Source organism: Sus scrofa, chromosome X, assembly GCF_000003025.6.
Source record: "Sus scrofa isolate TJ Tabasco breed Duroc chromosome X, Sscrofa11.1, whole genome shotgun sequence".
Taxonomy (NCBI): Eukaryota; Metazoa; Chordata; class Mammalia; order Artiodactyla; family Suidae; genus Sus; species Sus scrofa.
In genome coordinates, this window is record NC_010461.5 from 91,094,209 (window position 1) to 91,112,879 (window position 18,671).

The 18,671-nt window shown below is 46.5% G+C and overlaps 1 protein-coding gene across 14 annotated transcripts in view; it reads left to right on the top strand.

Moving 5' to 3' along the window:
* Positions 1–18,671, top strand: part of PAK3 (p21 (RAC1) activated kinase 3) — a 302,356-nt gene that overhangs the window by 152,233 nt on the left and 131,452 nt on the right. For 3 of the 14 annotated variants that reach the window (XM_021080675.1, XM_021080677.1, XM_021080678.1), the window contains exons 1-3: positions 17,100–17,251; positions 18,167–18,232; positions 18,350–18,458. The exons of 2 other annotated variants lie outside the window; for them this stretch is intronic. The gene's annotated coding sequence lies outside the window, so the exon portion shown is untranslated. Of the gene's footprint in view, positions 1–17,003; positions 17,252–18,166; positions 18,233–18,349; positions 18,459–18,671 lie in introns of those variants that run through there. 9 more of the 14 variants (XM_021080684.1, XM_021080685.1, XM_021080679.1 and 6 more) reach the window with 7 other exon arrangements.

Here is an 18,671-nt window from a genome sequence, read left to right on the forward strand (position 1 = left end):
ACGACGTGTGACATGGAAAAGAAAGGGGGCATTGTTACCTTTCTGGGTAGACCCATCGCTGGCTTTAGCCAAAGCTTCCTGAAGGGAGGGCAGCCTCGTCCCTGGGCCTTCTGGGGTTTGTGTCAGTGAGAGCCCAGGCGTGTCCTTGCCCCACCCTGGCAATGGCCTCCGTGTTCCCACAGCCAGAGGCAACCACCAGCAGCTGGGGCAGGGGAGAGGGGCTGCCCCAGTCTGTCTCCCATTAGAAATGTAAGCTCCTGGAGTTCCCGTTATGGCTCAGTGGAAAGGAAAATCTGACTAGTATCCATGAGGGTGCAGGTTCGATCCCTGGCCTCGCTCGGTGGGTTGAGGATCTGGCATTGCCATGAGCTGTGGTGTAGGCATCAGAAGCAGCTTGGATCCCGAGTTGCTGTGATGTAGACCTGTGGATATAGCTCCGATTCAACCCCTAGCCTGGGAACCTCCATATGCCACAGGTGCAGCCCTAAAAAGACGAAAAAAAAAAAAAAAAAAAAAAAAGGGACTCTTGTCTGTCAATGGCCCCGCTAGATTCCCAGCAAGGTAGGCCAGTGCCTGGCGCATAGTATGTCCATAAGAAACATATGTTTAGTTAATTTGTTGTCAGTGGACAATTGTGAGGAGAGAAGGAATAGAAGAATAACAGGGAAGAACCATTCTTGAGGATGCTCAGAAATAACTAGGAAAACTTGTAAGGGGACTGAGCAAGTGGGGGACAGGAGCCAGTGACATGTGAGTTATGAAAATGTATGTCATCTCACTTGTTGTCAAGGTCAGGTAGGATTGGGGGACACTTGAGACCTAACAGTTTATAAAGGCTCAAAATGTCTTCTGGAGCGTTCTGGGTATTAGAGAGATAAGCCTCATATAGACACCAAGTGGCTCTTGCAAAGTTTCTAATTATTAAGAAGACCCTCAAAGTGGGATAGGGATGGAGGAACAGGGGTTGATTCTGGCAGGTCCTTTTTTTTTTTTCTTTTTAGGGATATACCCGAGGCATACGGAGGTTCCCAGGCTAGGGATCGAATCAAAGCTATAGCTGCCAGCCTACACCGCAGCCACAGCAACGCGCAATCCGCGCCACGTCTGAGACCTACACCACAGCTCACGGCAACGCTGGATCCTTAACCCACTGAGCGAGGCCAAGGATCGAACCTGCAACCTCATGGTTCCTAGTCGGATTTGTTTCCGTGTGCCACCACAGGAACTCCTGGAAGGTTCTTTTTTGAGGTTTAGCTACTTCCTTTTGGCCCGTGGGATGATGTTAGTTTGGCAGAGGGGAAAGGCAATGGTTATTGGTTGGGGAAAAAGAGGAAAAAAAGATTTCCTGTTGTTCTCCACTGTGCCAAGAGGAAATAAGTTTTACTTGGGTTATTACTATTACTGCAAATTCACTTGTACCCATGTACGTGGGGAGATGCAGATGACACATATGTCAAATATACAGCATTTCTCATGACATGTGGTAGACCTTCAAGAGTGATTTTTAAATGGATGAGATTTCCCTCTAATCCCCCTCCTCCATCTCTGATCCAGTATGAGATTCGTGAGGGCAGGAATACAGACCTAGTTCTACCTTTGTTTCCTCAATGCCTTAGCATGCTTCCTGACACAGAACAGGTGTTCATAAAATTAAAAAAAAAAAAGATTGTTCATTGACTGAATGAGACACGTTGGTAATTAGGACATGGATATACAAATTAATGCCACGGAAATAATGAAAAGAAATGATATCCTCACAAACTGGTTAAATCCTGGCTGACATGAACACTAGTAATTTACTTAGCAAACAGTTTTTTTTTTTTTTTTTTGGTGGGAAATGCAACGGATGAAAACTTTAGGAGTTCTCTGGTGGCCTAGCAGTTAAGGATTTGGCATGGTCACTGCTGTGGCTCAAGTTCGATCCCCTGCCCAGGAGCTTCCACATGCTGTGAGTGGGGCCAAAACCGAAGGGGAGAGAGATGATAACTTTATTCCACCCTCCGTCTGGGATTGTCACAAAACTAAACTGGGTGGGCTCGAATGAGGTTTTCCTGTTTGTTTTTCTCGTCGTGGCTTTTGGCATTCCTTTCCCAGAAATCAGGATACAGCACAGAAAGTAAAACTTTTCCTTCCCACGATTTGGTATATCATAGCTGCTGGCTCAGTGCGAATTGGCTCACATTTCCTAAGTAGTCCCTTACCTCATTCGGGTTGATGGCTATTTTTATGAGGCCTTCATGACTTGCTGCTTGCCGAAATTAGTTTATTCATTTGTCTGCAAGCTGACTTTTAAAAAGGCTCCACTCTTGGCGGCTTGAATCATTATTCATCCCATAGCCCCTCTCACTTGTGACAGGGTTAGTTTTTGGTCTCTTTCTCTTTTCCCTGATTTATGAGCGTGAACCTTTCCTGTTCTCTTTAACCTCCATTGTAAGTGGTGCCTTCCCTTCTTCCTTCGACAACCTCAATGCGCTCTCAACATTTGCACTGATGAATTATATTCTTGTTTGGGGACTTGCTTCTTCTATTTTTATCACAGGCAATTCTTGGCCTCTTTGATCAGTTATTGCACATAAAACTTCATCTCTGAAGTTTTCATTCTGGAAGGTGCACCGTCACGCTCTTGACAGTGAGCCAGGGAGGGCTTCTTCACCCAGGAGGTGCCCACTGTTGCCCCATGCTTTTCCCACTGCATGCATCACCTCTTTTCTTTATACAGCATGTCTTTTGCTTGGTTCATAAATACTGCACACCTCTAGCTACCTGGAAGAGTGCTAGGCACTGGATAGATAGCGGTGAACCTGGTCTTGCCATCAAGCATTGATCTTATTTATTTCATTTATGGACGGTCAACTCTTTTACCCGTGACATGGATAAAGGCAATTGCAAAATCATTTTTATCTTTTTGATTGCAGGTGTGCCCAGCCCGCTTAATCTCATGTTAAGAATTAATTTGCATGTCTTGAGATATAACATTCACAGCACATTCACAGTGTGCTGGAGAACTGACTGGCTGGTCCATTCAGATGTGTCCATGAAATACTCACAGGGGGCCACTGATACTACACAATGCTTGTCCAATACTTCTTGCACACACATTTCTATTGCTTCCTGGATTATCTGTCTTTGTGAGCATCCAGAGGGCGGGGACTGGGCCTGTTTGACTTGACTTTTGGGGAAATGAGCTCAGAGTCCCATCACTCCATTGCATATAAAAGAACCTGTACAAGAGGTTACTGATTCACTGGATTCAATTAATTTTCTCGGTGCTATCGAAGAGAAGTCGTGGCTGTTAAATGAAATGAAATGAATTGAAATAAAACTAATCACAGGTTGTAAATAGTTTAGCTCCAATTGCGAGGCAGCTTTTAAACACAGGCTGCTTATCCTTTGTGTCGTCCGTCCCTAGGGATTTTCATACTCCATCCTCAGCTTCTTTGGGACCTGCCTCCCTCTCTGTAATGTGGATGGATGGCACCCAAGCATTTTCTGTCTGAGCAGCGGAAATGATAAGCGCTCATGTTGAGCTGGTAGATCATTCACACCCAGGGTAGCTTCAGAACACCTTGCCCAATAGATGAGTCCTTAAGCCCCTAAACCTTTCTATAATTTATTTGGCTTCCTTTTTTTTCTTTTCTTCTTTTTTTTTTTTTTTGACAGTGCCCAAGGCATGCAGAAGTTCCTAGGCCAGGGATGGAACCTGCACTACAGCAGTGACAACCCCAGATCCTTAACCACTAGGCCACCAGGGAACTCCACTTATTTGCCTTTCTGATTCAGAAACTTTGAAACTAACCCAGGAGAAAGTGTGAGGTTTTATGTTGTTCTGGTTTTTTTTGTGCCTTCCTTTTGTGTGTGTTTTGACAAAGTAAGATTGTTTGAAAAACTGCTACCCCTTTCCCTAGGAGCTTTGTTAATGACCTGTTAGGTAAATGGCCTAGTCCATTTCTCTGGGCCAGTATAAAATCAGCTTTGGGTTCAAAGTTCATCCAAAAAGGTCCAAGGAGAGAATCTGCTTAGAGGAAAATGTATTTGATTATTATGTTTCGTTTTTCAGTACAAGTAGGTTTTCCAAAAGTTGCAGAAAACGTCCACCTAATCTTCAAGTGCTGAATTATTTTTAAAGGCCATTTTTTAAACAAGAGATTTCTGAGTGTTGGAAAATGAAGGTGTTATTTAAAAATAAAGTGTTGGATTGTAGCCAGTCAAAATCCCTGGACCAGAAAATGGCTTTTCAATTTAGCCAGTCTGTTTTAATCCAGGTTATCTCAAGGCTCTGCTAAAGCAGCCATGAGGTTGCTCCCCAACCCCACTGTCACCCCCAGCCTTCTAAATCAGCATGCATAGAGATGCACAGCAGCCAAGAAAGACGTTCTGAGGCAGGGACTGGCCTCAACTCCTAATATGGTCAGATTGCAATTAACCAGAAAGCTGAGGGTCATCAGGCCTGTTTTTGTCTTAATCTTCTCAAAGTTGATGAAAAGTCTTGCTTACGCGTAGGAATGCAGCCGTCTGTCTTTGAAATCGTGGAGTTCTGATGACGAGATCCCTGGCCCGCATCAGAACCAAATTTGGCTGCGGGATGGGCTCTTTCGCAGAATCTTTTTCTCCGCCCCCAAATATCCCTTGCTTCTCTTCCTCTCTCCCCAAACCTGCAGTGGCTCCTATGATTTCAGCTGTGCCATTCATTCCTACGTGGTGCAGACCCCTTAAAGGAAGCAATGCATGAAATGGCTAAGAGAAGAAGCCAATCAGATTTCCTTTTACCCAGACCTAGGAAAGAACCAGGCAGCAACCTTAGTGAGTTCCTTTGGCCTCTGGGTGGCTGGGAGAAGTCTCAGAAAGGAAGAATGGAACTCAGGAGGGGAAAGAACATATTAAGATTAGTTTTTAGGGGTTCCCGTTGTGGCTCAGTGGTTAACGAATCCGACTAGGAACCATGAGGTTTCGGGTTCGATCCCTGGCCTCGTTCAGTGGGTTAAGGATCCGTCGTTGCCGTGAGCTGTGGTGTAGGTTGCAGACGCGGCTCAGATCTGGTGTTGCTGTGGCTCCGGTAGGCCGGCGGCTACAGCTCCGATGAGACTCCTAGCCTGGGAACCTCCATATGCTGCAGGGGCGGCCCTAAAAAGAAAAAAAAAAAGATTAGTTTTTAAATTTTGTTTAAGACAATCCTGTCGCATCCATGGATCATTGTCTTAAACTATAGAAGGAGGACTTGGATGTCAACATGTATTGTATGGGGGGCAGGCTTTGAAAAGAAATGGAATATAGTAAAACAAAAACAAAAAACCACAACGTATTGTTTGAAGCTGCTGTTATGAGGATTCTAGATCATTCAGAGTTTACTAAAACTCGAAGGGCTTCGAGGGCTATAACTAGAACACCACCCTTTCACCATTACCCCCCTCTACCAGCCAAATCCAAATAGAGCCTGAGGCGAAGCCTGGTAACTCCTCAGCTCCCCACCCCCAAGACAGCTTTGATAAATGTCTGATAATTTCAACTAGCGCGCAGTGAGAATGATGCTCGGCCTCGCTACCTCCCTCTCTCAAGAACTGAATGAGGGGGCGTTTGCTTTTTAAATGACAAAAAAGCTGGGTTAAGAGTTCTTTCTGGCCTTACATGGGTGGTGAAAATTAAAAAGGGTCAAAGACGATCCCAAGATTAGTGGGAAAGTACACCCTCCTCCCGATTACAAAGACGCCCCACGTCTTTCTAAAGGGAACGGGCAAATTACCATGGAAATCTGCCCCAACTGGCAGTGCTCAAGTAAGAGTCAGAGCCTTTGTTAGCAGGGGTTTGTGGGGGCCCCGCACCGCAGTGAACAGAGTTAAGCCTCACTAATTCCCTGAATGGGGGAAAGGCCAATCTCGATTTGTAAGAAGCTTGCATTTGAAAATATGTTTAAAGAAATGCCGTGTTATTATTTCCACAAACCCGCAGTCAAACTGCTGGCTGGGGTCTGTGCGCTGAGCTGCGGAGACTCTTAAGGCCTTGAACAAACAGATAAGGACTGTAATTAGCATATTGGTCATTTGAATGCAAAGTGCAGTTGGAGTGGCGCTTAAAAACGGCACGTTAGCCTAGTCCCCTAGCGGGCTGTCACTTTTCTAGCTTTATAGTATTAATTTGCCTAGCAACCTGCCCCCTTTCCTTTTTGGCAGTAAACTTTAGCCTGGCATGTCAGAATTCGTTAAATTTCCCATTTTAGCCTCTGGAATGAATAAGAAGGGGAGGGACGGCACCACTTGTAAAAATCAACAATGAACACGTTTTAAACTTTGATTTTAACTGCCCTTAAAACTCATCGGTTAATTCATATTCCTTATTTACTAGATAGGACCTGTCTTCTCTCGGTTGATCAAAAGGGGAGGGGACAGGCTGTTTTGGATGCTCCCTCCCCCACAAGCGACCTGATCAAGTGAACAGCAGAGAACATTGCCTATAACCAGTTCCTGGATTATAACAAAATAAGGATTGATTATGAGGCTCAACAGGTGCTTAATTATACGGAACAACAGCACATTGAGATCTGCATCTATTAACGGCGTCTGTGACAGTCAGCGGATCCTGTGTGCACGTACTAACTTGCGTTTTTAAACTCACACTTGAGACCACTTAATTTGAAGTGTGACTGAGTTGTGTTTGGGAAGGGGGAAAAAAGGAGCTAGAGAGATGAATACAGCTGCAGTTTTACCCACATATTCAGAGTCTACATCACTTTGTTATGCACGTGGAAGAAAAGGGCTATTTTTTTTCCCAAGTCGAACAAACAAACCATCTGGCAGTTTAGGGTGGGGATTGCAGGAAAAAGCTGGGGGAAGCCTCAGGGAGAACCCAATTTAAATGCCTGTCCCTTGGGAAAATTCCCCAATTGTATTTTCTGGCCCCGAGAGAGATGGCAAGAGAGGTTATTCACTAACTTAAGGAAAAAAGATAATCCTTAAGTAATGAAATCATGACTGTAGTGGTTCCCAGACATTGCTGCACAGTAGAATCACAGGAGATTAGAGACGATTTTTAAAAAACCCTGATGCCTAGATTCATGCCATACAATTAAATCAGAGCCTCGGGGTGGGGGTAAGGCACCAGTATTTTATAAAGATCACTACATGATTCTACGTGCAGTAAATTGGGAACCACTGCCCTAAAGCTTTCCTGCTTTATGTGCATTTGATGTATATTTCATCTTCCCAGTTGCCCTAAGTAAGAGGTGCTCTTAGATCTCCATTTCACAGATGAGGAAACCGAGGTTTGGAAAGGCTAATAAAGTTGCCCAGGGTCTCCAGGTTATTAAACAGTAAACTTGGAATATGAATATCAGCAGTTTAATTTCAGAGCCTTGGGTGTTGCACTTTTGTGCAATACTGTCCCTTTGGGCTTTTGTCCCTGGATCCAGTACATTCCTACAAATCTGATAGATGACAGTCCCACGTCCATCCAGTGAAAAGTCATCGGGCACCTACCATGAAAATCTCAGTTTAGATGTAGTGTGTGACTCTAGGTAGATTCAAGGAAATATGGCTAACTCCTGAGCATTCGAGGGGCCTTCCTTGTAGCCGTAGATTATTGTGTTACTTATGTTAAAGCTTAATCACCCAAAGACTACCAGAGACAAGACTGTAGTTGGAGAAAGCCAAATGCATTGACCTGATGCATTGGGAAAGTGCATTCCAGAGGCACCCTAGGATGCCACTCTTGAAAAGAGGAAGGAGGGTCTTGCCAAAATGTTGGCTGCCTCTGTACACTGATGCCAAATAGAAATGCCAAGACAAAGTTAGAGGACACTGAAAAAGTCACTTTAGTTTTCAGGCAAAGAGGGGAAACCAGCAGGCTAGTGCCTCAAGGAAGGAGCCCCCTGGTTGGACGGTGGGACAGGGTAATGAGGAGTCTTAGAGAAGGAGCGGGCTATGATCAGCTCGTGGACATTTTCCTGATTGTGGGTGGGGAGGTAATTGGGAGTTAGCATCACCAACCTTCTGGTTCCAGTCATCAACCTTCTGGTTCCAACCGGTCTGAGGTCTATGTGTGTATGGGCAGTATACAGTTGACTTCTTCCACCTGGTGGGGCTTCAGCACCTGCTCAGAATATTATCTATAGTCTTTGAAGAACTAACTAAAGGCCCTTGACTTTGTTGAATGGCTAAACTCTCATTATTCTGTCTTGCTTGACTGTCTTCTTTTTTCTCTGTGTTTTCTCCCTTCTCTGATTAAATTGATTCTTTGACTAAAGTTTTCCTATAGATGAAAAGGCCGGTGGAAGTTCCCATTGTGGCTCAGTGGACACGAATCTGACTAGTATCCAAGAGGACACAGGTTTGATTCCTGGCCTCGTTCAGTGAGTTAAGGATCTGGTGTTGCCGTGAGCTGTGGTGGAGGTTGCAGACGTGGCTCGGATCCCGCGTTGCTGTGGCTATGGGGTAGGCCCGCAGCTGCAGCTCTGATTCGACCCCTAGCCTGGGAACCTCCCTATGCTGTGGGCATGGCCCTAAAATGACCAAAAAACCGGCAGGTGAGGATCCACTCTGGGAAGACCTGGCAGGTTCCTGCTCAGTTACAAGGGGACATCTTTCGCAGTGTTTGGGTTCCCGCTGAAGGATGTGGAGGTGGGTCTAAGGAAGCCAGGACCTCTGATTCTCATGGATTGATGGTAGTTTCTAACATGGGATCAGGAGAAGGGGGGGTTGAGTAGGAATGGGGGACTGTCATTAGGAGGCAAGGGTGGCTTAGTAATTGGTTATTCCCAGTAACATATGAGGATAGCAAAGCAGGCTTGGGCTGTCCCTGGCAAGAAAGTAGTAGTCACTCAGAGAAGCTGGAGGTCATTATGGAATTGTACAAGTGCTGTGTAACCTTGGGAGAAACAGTGGTTTCTGTTAACTTTGCAGCTGGCTTTGTTTGCGGCTTTATTTGTGCCTCCTCCCAGCCTTTTTGGTTCTTAGTCCAAGCGGATTTTTCTCTCTTTCAGTTCCAGGCAAGTTTCAACTCTCAGATTTTGGCCTTTTTTTCAGAAGAAAAGGGCCGGGGGGTGGGTGAGGGGCGACATTCAGATCTACAATGAATAGTTTTTCTACTTTTCAGCTGAGTTGGTAAATTATTTAATGGGAGAGTGCATGTAAAATTGGTGAATTCTGAAAAAGGCATGTATGGCAGTTACTAGTACTATATCAATGTCAACTTTCAGGGGTTTGACAATGTACTCTGGCTATGTAACATAAAATAATACAATAAATCAAGATTTGGGTGAAAACTTGTCCAAGGATACCTGGGAACTCTCTGTCCTATTTCTGCAACTTCTTGTGAGCCTTGAACTATTTCAAAATCTAAAAAAGCTATAGAAGATGTATAGCGGAAGAACAGGTTTCTGTTGATCATCCTAATAAGGCTTTTTAAAGTGAGTGTGGCTTTATCTATTCTCTTCACCCCCAAGAATCCAAAATTGGTTGTGTCAACATTCTCTTATATGTCGCTGGACTTTTTCAAAAAAATTTCTTAGGGCCACACCCACGGCATATGGACGTTCCCAGGATAGGAGTCGAATCGGAGCTACAGCTGCTATTTGAGGTGGTGTCTGAGCCTCGTCTGCGACCCACACTGCAGCTCAAAGGCAAGGCCCGATCCTTAACTCACTGAGCAAGGCCAGGGATCCAACCTGCATCCTCATGGATACCAGACGGGTTCGTTACTGCTGAGCCACAATGGGAACTCCCTGTGTCGCTGGGTCTGAATACGGTACCCAGTCGTGATGCCAGTCAACATCCATGTCTACCAGATACAGATCCCTCTGGGGTTATCAATATGAGACCAGTTTGTGCATCATCAGAGATGCCAGTTGAGTAGGATCTGGGAATAGGAGTTAAATATCACTAGGTAGGGAAAGGAGAGAGAAAGCTGTGCTAGGCAAAAGGAAGAGCAGGAGGCAAGGCCCAGAGGTATGAAAGGCAAAGCGTATCAGGGGAACAGATGTTGGTTTGACGGAGCTGACACTTGGGGTATAAGGGAGGACTAGGGGAAGAAGAACCTGGAAAGATGGTTTAGAGCTGGAGTATAACAGTCTGGATGTGATTCTCCTCTCTCTGGAATCAAGGATGTTCCTTGTAGTACTTCCTACCCCTGTCTTGTATCACAATTACCTGGCTGTGTATTTTTTTTTCTCTCCAACTAGATCCCAAGTTTTTTGAGGAGAATGGTCGAGGTTTGGTTCATCTTTGTAGCATCTGTAGCACCTAGCTGTGTGCTTTGCCCTTAGTAGATGCTAATAAAATTGTCCTCGGAATGAATCACATATCACAAAGGTGCAGTTGAGATTCTCTCCTAAGAACATCTGGAGCCCTAAGATAATGTAACATGAGGTGTCTACCTCTAGAGAAATGAAAGCGTCAGGGAGAAAAGCACACAACCCCTCCTCCTCATGCTCCCTTTGTGCCAGGCTTTGGTGACTAGGTATGGCCATGCCCTGCTGTGTTTGACACATGCCCTCTGTTGGCCCTGGGGCCATGCCACGATGCTGTCTTTTGAAGGGAGGTCATGTGCCTTGCCCTAATCAACTTAGCTTTCCCCTCACACTTCCCTCTGCTCAGCTTTGCTGGACGGTTGCAGAGATGCCTCGCCCCTCCGCCACCTGTTCCTCAGGTCTCGGAATTATGGCGAATACCATGGTTTAGATGGGGACCCGCACGTGATCGGTAAGGAGCTCCTAAAGAAGGACATTTTCTCCAGGATCTGGCTGACACACGTACGAGAGCTGAGGGGATCTCTCCCACGCCCGTTGGTGATTGCTTCCCCCCTTCACCTCCTGAAAGAAATGTTCTATTGCTCACCACTTCCGATGAGTTGGATGTGGGGATGGGGCCACTTCTGTTCCTGACAACCTCATTATGTGGTTATCAGGAGCAGACACTGCCCAGGTTGTCACGACAACCAGCAATGATTCAAAGCTTCCCTGAAAGGTCTGTATCTCTGGCAAATAATCAGCCTTTCGCTCTCAGCAGATGCTGAACTGAACAGCCAATCACAGGTGAGCTGAGAAAGCATGACATCATAGTCCAGCCGGCCCAAAGGAAAAAAAAAAATAAGATTTGGTTTTCTCTTTCTCGCCTTGGTCCTTTGTCCCCTAGAATTTGTCCTCCACTTTCTCGTTCTCTCTCTCTCTTTTTTTCCTGGTAAAATGGAGAGAGCCATGAAACCAACTTTGCAAATTCAGTTTATCCTGCAGCCTGACTTGGGGTTGGGCAGTGCACGGATTGGAGTGTGTGTGGAACGAACGTATAATGTGATCCACTTAGGAGTGAAATCAAACAGAGCATCAGCTCAATTAGATAATGCGGTTTGATACGTAGGGCCATGAAAGTGGGGCCAATTAAAACAACCAAGTCAGAGGAGAGGAACTTCCTAATTCTCATATTAATTCATCCACAGCCACCTGCATTTAATTGTCTTCTTCGGCTTTTCCTTTGCTAACTCCCTGGTGAAGGGGAGGAGGGCAGAGGCTGTGGGCTTCTGAAAGCTCCTGGATTCTACAGGGCAGGTCTCTAATGGGCCCTAATTATAGTGAAGGAAGGTGAGGAAACCATCCTCCCCCAGTCCCATGTTGCACAAGGGAGAAAAATGAAAGCTGAGGGAAATCTGAGTCTTGCCCAAGTTTTCCTAGCTGGAGACCAAACTAGAATCTGGGTCTCCAGATGCCCTCGCCAGAACTCTGAAGACCCACGAGGATGGTGTTTGCCTAGCCTCAGTTCCCCAGTCTCTGGTTTCAGGGGATGTAGGATGAGACCTGTGCCCAGCAGGCTACTCACTACGTTGCCTCTTACAGGCCAGCTGGAGCCCCTCCTGATTAAAGCGGAAGGTGGGAGGGATGGGAAGTGGGGGGGGTGTTTGACCACAGTGATGACAAGTAAGTTAGAGTGAGCAGGCTGGGCTGAAAGAGGAGTGGGCGCTGTGCTCGCAGCCAGTGCCTTGTATAGAGCTGCCAAGCCAGGTTCTTTTGCATTCAGAGCAGGGGGTTTAAAGTGCAGCTGCTATAGCAAAAGCTGTGAGGACTGAGAGCCACAGAGACCCAGAGTCTACTCCTGGGACTAATTTCTGGCTGTAGGACTTGAGGCAGGGGTGGGAAGGGAGTCAGGATAACCAGGCTGCTTTCACCCAGTGGGTGGTACACTCCTGCCCAGTGTCCAGTGCCTGTCCAGGTCTGGCTCAGCTCAGCCTGGCACGTCATAGCCTTTATCGCCACACCTGAACCATGGACCTGGCATTCACATGTCTTTGGGGATGGCAGGGGGGGTTTTGTTGGTTGGTTTTGGTTTTGTTTTTTTCTTAACCCCAAGGAGGCTCTATTTCCTCTTTTTAATGTTTCCTACACACAAAATACTGTGCATCGTAACAAATGTATGAATGATGTAGAAGCATATCAAGAAAACAGAGTCCGGAGTTCCTCTCGTGGCACAGTGGTTAACGAATCCGACTAGGAACCATGAGGTTGCGGGTTCGGTCCCTGGCCTTGCTCAGTGTGTTAGGGATCCAGCATTGCCGTGAGCTGTGGTGTAGGTGGCAGACTCGGCTTGGATCCCGCGTTGCTGTGGCTGTGGCGTAGGCCGATGGCTACAGCTCCGATTAGACCCCTAGCCTGGGAACCTCCATATGCCATGGGATCGGCCCTAGAAAGGCAAAAAGACAAAAAAAGAAAAAGAAAACAGAGTCCCCCACCATATGCATGTCTTCCTTCTTACCTTTTCATTTCCCAGAGTAACTGTATTAGCAGTTTTGTGTGTGTAATTCCAGCTTAAACACACGCACACACACACACACACACTTTTTTTTTAAAAGAAAAGTAAAATAGTTATAGACATACTGTTCCACACCTTTTTCCACTCAAGAATGTGTCAAAAAAGTGTATAGAAATACACACTACACTATTTCAATACACAGGATTTTTAGCGGATATATAATATTCCACAATATGTCTATACCATGATTTATTGAGCAATTCTCATAGGAGGGACATTTAGGTTGTCCTTTATGCAAGATTTTTTCATTCTTACATAAGATTCAGCAGTGAACATACTTGAACATATCTTGGTATATTGTTATGCATATATCCATAGGCACATTTCTTGAGTCGAAATTGCTTGGTCAAGTGGCACACACATGAAAAATGGCCAAAGTTTTGCCAACTTGTCTCCCAGAAGGCAGTGCCATTTGACATTCCCATCAATGGTATATGAGAGTGAACAGTGTTCTCTTTAGTCAGGATTTGGCTGGCACAGTTTGAAGATACTCATTTTGGTTTACACCTGCTGCTACAAGCCCCACTCCAGAGCCTCTCAAGTCTCATGTAAAGGGCTGCTTGGGCTGGAGGGAGCCAAAGGAGAAATACAACTGACGTTGCCATGCAGGGTGGTAGAAAGAACAGGACTCAGAGTGGGAGACCTGCTTTCTTTCTTTCTTTTCTTTCTTTCTTTCTTTCTTTCTTTCTTTCTTTCTTTCTTTCTTTCTTTCTTTCTTTCTTTCTTTCTTTCTTTTTTGGTCTTTTTGGCTTTTCTTGAGCCACTCCCGTGGCATATGGAAGTTCCTGGGCTAGGGGTTTAATCGGAGCTGTAGCCGCTGGCCTTCGCCGGAGCCACAGCAATGCGGGATCCGAGCCACGTCTGCAACCCACACCACAGCTCACGGCAACGCGGGATCCTTAACCCACTGAGCAAGGCCAGGGATCGAACCCACAACCTCATGGTTCCTAGTCGGATTCGTTAACCACTGCACCACAACGGGAACTCCAAAATCTGCTTTCTAGGACCTTCTCTCTAAGGCATTGAACAGGCTACTTATAACCCCTGGACCTCCATTCGCTCGTCTAAGAAGGGCAGGTCACAATAATTGTCACAGTTCACTGTGGTGGTGATTGTGAGGATCACACCGGGAGACACAGAAGTGGTGTGTAAGGAGCAGGATACACATGCCAAGTGGTTATTATGGTAGTGTCGTCGTACCCTTAAATTGATGAGCTTGGGGAAGGGAGCAAGGGAGAGTGGGAGGTGATGAACACAGAAGAAATCTTTAAGACATGTCGGTGTCCCTGCGAGTCCCCATGCAGTTACCCTATATTCCTGGAGAACAAACTCCAGAAGCAGTTGAGACTGCTCTATGGTATCATGTGAATGATGTGTTGGACCTGAGTCCTAAGTTCAGTCTTCTTTCTATGACACCACTCTGCTTTAATTTGTCAAGCACCTAAAGGGATTTTGGCCCCATGCTAGTTTCTGTAATCACCAGGGCGAGAAGAAATACATGCATGAAACACTGAAATAACCATGTGCGGTGACTGCATAAATAGCTCTGAGTTATAGCTGAGGTATAGGGGAAGATTAGAGTGAAATCAAATACCTTTTAATTACAATTTAAATCAATAGCCTAGACGACCCAAGTTAGATCATTAGCCAGGAAAATCCAGTTATATCTTTCTATTTCTTTTGTAAAAAATGTTCTTGTTGTTTAAAATTACCCAAACAAGTGCATTTTACAAATCAGAGATGTGGCATTAAGGAAAGGACATTCATTTGTATCAATGATTTTTAGATTACTTTTACCATAATGTAAAAACAAAAAATCAATGCGATGGGCTACTCTTTTTTAACTCCAAAGTTAATTAAAAAGATATCTGTAAAATCATTAGAAGCAGAACCGTCCTGACTTCAACCAATTAATCAAGGATTTGAGGGGAACTGTGATCAGAGTTTTTGCATTAGAAGACAATAACCAGCACACCAAAAAAAAAAAAAACCAAAAAAAAACACCTATTTCAAAATGCCTGATTTAAAAGGAAAATCGAGGAGTTCCCGTTGTGGCTCAGGGGATTGAGAACCTGACATAGTGTCCATGAGGATGCGGGTTCAATCCCTGTCCTTGCTCAGTGGATTAAGGGTCTGGCGTTGCTGCAAACTGTGGCATAGGTCAAAGATATGGCTTGGATCCAGCATTGCTGTAGCGTAGGCTGGCAGCTGTAGCTCCGATTCGACCCCTAGCCTGGGAATGTCCATGTGCCACAGGTGCGGCCGTAAAAAGAAAAAGAAAAAATCAAGCTGCTATACTCAGATTTTTTGCAAAGCAAATATTGTATTTTAACAAAATCAGTAATGACACATATTACATTTTTAAAAAGCAAGGGCTTTGTACTCAGATCTAGACACAAATCCCAGCTCTGCAAAGTTCATGTAATACTTGTGTATGCACAAATACATTTTTAAATTGAGGAAAATAAACAGTAAACTGCAAAGTGATCCCTAAAAATGTCTGGAGTATGTAGTTTACTTAGTCTTTGCCTCCCTCTTTCCTGCTTTGTCATAGACCCCGAAGGGTCATTGTTGCCCTTTTCCCAATTCCTGGTATCATCACAATTTAAAATGAATTAGTCCACGAGTTCCCATCGTGGCTCAGCAGTTAGCGAACCTGACTAGCATCCATGACGACGTGGGTTCAATTCCTGGCCTCACTCAGTGGGTTAAGGATCTGGCGTTGCCATGAGCTGTGGTGTAGGTTGCAGACGCGGCTCGGATCCCGCGTTGCTGTGGCTCTGGTGTAGGCTGGCGGCTACAGTTCCAATTAGAACCCTAGCCTGGGAACCTCTGTATGCTGCAGGAGTGGCCCTAGAAAGACCAAAAGACCATAAATAAATAAATAAAACAAAATGAATTATTCCAAAGAAGCATCACTAGTCTCCAGCTTCCCTAGATCCAGTCTCTGGTGAATCTAGAGGCCTGTTGTGTGACTTTTCCTGAAAAGACCCTGGCAGATGTATGAGCTCACTCTTGGTCTTGAAATGTATTTTGTTGGCATTATGGAGAAATAATTATGATTATTATGATTTACAATTATGATTGCTGGATGTTATGCAGTGTTGAGAAAATTGAATAAAAGCATACTTGACCATTTAAGTATGTGAGGATACATTTATCTCTGTAAAAAGAAGTTTGAAAGTGAAGACGAAAAATCACCCATAATCCTACTTCTTTAACTCAACTATTATAATTGTATGTTCTTCTCTGATTTTTTTGCAGGCATATTTTGCATCATTATAATTCGAATGTACTTATTATTTTGCATTTTTTGTCATTTTTGATGACAGCTTACTGTCTCGTTGCTGGGATTTACCCTAATTTACATAATCTAGCCAAATCCTAGAGCAGATGGATTTTGGAGTAGCAAGAGATGATATTTTAAGTTAGATTTTAGAAGGCTTTCAATATCAGCAAAAATGTAAACTTTTTCCTTAAAGACAAGAGATGCCATGGGAGGTTTTAGGCGAAGGATGGACATGGAAAGCCACATCTTAATGGTGGTTAATATAATGACTAATATAGATCGATAAATAGATATAGATAGTATAGTCATTTAAAGTAGATGATCCTCTTTTGTATAATGCTTGTTAAAAATGTGTGTTTTATGTGCAGAAGAGTGCTTTCCCCTCTCTAGATTGCCATCTCTTTGAATCCCACTGCCACATCTGCCTCTCTCAGTTTACCGTGGATTCCAGAGACTCCATCAGTGCAACCTGCTTGGCTGACAGGTGGTGTCCCAAATCCAAACCATCCCCCCCCCCCCCCCCCCGTAAAGCGTGCTTGTGTAGCTGGACAGATTTCCTCCCCTGAAAATATATCTGAAATCCCAGTCTTCCTGAGGGGGGCAGTTGAGGATGCTCTCGAAATAGCCACCTCCCCTCGCACTGTCAGGTGCGCCTCTTGCTCCATGTCCCCACCTCTGTCTAGACAACCCTGACTGTGTAGAAGTTTCCATCCCCTTTTCCTTTCCCTCTCCCTGTTCCCTCCCCTTCATTTTTTTTTTTTTTTTCCTCCCCGGCGCTTCCTGCCTGGAAACAAAAGATTGGTCCTCCGTAGCCCACTCAGGGTGATTTTAGTTTTCTGCTCCGGCTCTGATTGGCCTCCGCGCGGTGCAGAGCCCGGGTGACGTCATAGCGGAGCAGGGCGAGGGAGCGGTTGCCGAGCAGGGCTCGACCGCAGGCGGGCAGCTGTGGGCAGCGGACCGTCTGGGGTCTCGCGCAGGGGGCTGCAGCTTTCCCCGGCCTAGAGCGAGTGTGCGAGGCCGGGAGGAGAGCCGGGGCGGGGTGGGGGTGGGGGGAGCGGGCCGAGCCCGGGGCTGCGGCTGCGGCTGCGGCCGCGGGGCTGCAGCTCCCCAGCCCCGCCAGCCAGCCCGAGCGCTCGGAGGGAGAGGAAAGGTCTGGACGGGGTGGCTGGACCAGTGGCAGGTAAATCCCGCGATGGATGGCACCCGGCTCGCTCTGGGGAAGCGGGTGGCGGCTGGGCTCTGCTTTTAGGCGGCTGGCAGATTTTCTGCCTTCCCTGATCCTCCTCCCGCTGTCGCGGCGCCCGGGCCTCGAGTCCCCTACGTGGCTCCCCGGGAGCCCAGCACCCGGCGCGCAGTGTGCACGATCCCGGCTCGCGGACGCGGACAAGTGGGTGTGTCGGAGTCATTCCCGGAGGACCTGGGCCCCTTCGCCGGGTCAAGCCCTAGACTCGCTTACTGGGGCCTGGGCCGCTGGAGGCAAAATCCGCCCCCAAAGCTACGTCAGGCTGTTAAGTCTCAGATCGTCTCCTCATCCCCCTCCCCCAGCCTGTGTAGCAGCGACGGCAGCCCCCCCCCCCCCCGAAAAGGGAGGGGGTGTGGCCGCGGCCCCTGCAAGTCCGGGGGAGGGGGAACAGTCGGACCAGAGCAAACAGAAAAAGTGAAGATTTTCTTAAACCGGCGCCTTTCCCTCTTTCTTTATCTCCTCCTCTCGCTTTTTTGCTGGTGGTGGTAGGGGGAGGGCAATGACAGGAGGACTCTTTTCTTCTCCTGTGGGGACTAGAATGATGCAATAATGTCCCTAGAAAGCCCGGGGTCCCTCAGTTGGCCTTTGTCTTTGTCTGGGGAGCAGGGTCATAAGGTCTGCTGCCCCCCCTTCCCTGTCCCCCTCAGCTTGCAGGGAGCTTTGCCCTCAGTCTGTGAACTGGCTCTGGAAAGAGCCCTGCCACACTTTCGGACGGATTGAACATTCTTGCTCTCTAGCAGGTCCTCCTTCCCTAGGTGGTGGTTGAGGAGTGGGGTGGGGGAGCGATGGGAGGGCGGTGCCCACAGGGAGGGAGCCAGAGGCCCCACTTGTTTTCTTGGTCCCACCTTCCAGAATCCAGTGCCAGACTCTGGACTTGAGGGTTCTAGGCTGTGATCTGTAGAAGCAAAGGAGAGAAGGGTGAGTGGCTTGGCTTGGGGAAGCACGAAGGGGGTGGTTGCAGTGCTATTTTTAAAAATGGTTTTCAGCAGGGAAGCCTTTAGCCATGTTAGTCTTGCTCCCTCCATGGTTTTGCAGACTCAAATCCAGGCCAACTGTATGGCTGTCTGAGGTGTTGGAACAGAAGGAGGTCCATTCCTGTTGGTGACAACACTGTGGCCCTGTTCTGGGATGACCAAGGTATAAGGTCAGTGCAGTTTTCACTGGACCATCTGCAGAATGATAATTGGGCAGGTGTGTGATTTGGTACATGAGGCCTCTGATCAGGGACCCCTTTGGGCACAGGGGGTTAGTATGGTCGTGGGTGATTACCAGGCCAGGGCTTGCTAAGAGCCATGTAAGCCTCTGGTTTTGGATATACGAATCATACCCCCCCCCACCCCATGAAAGAGGCAAAATG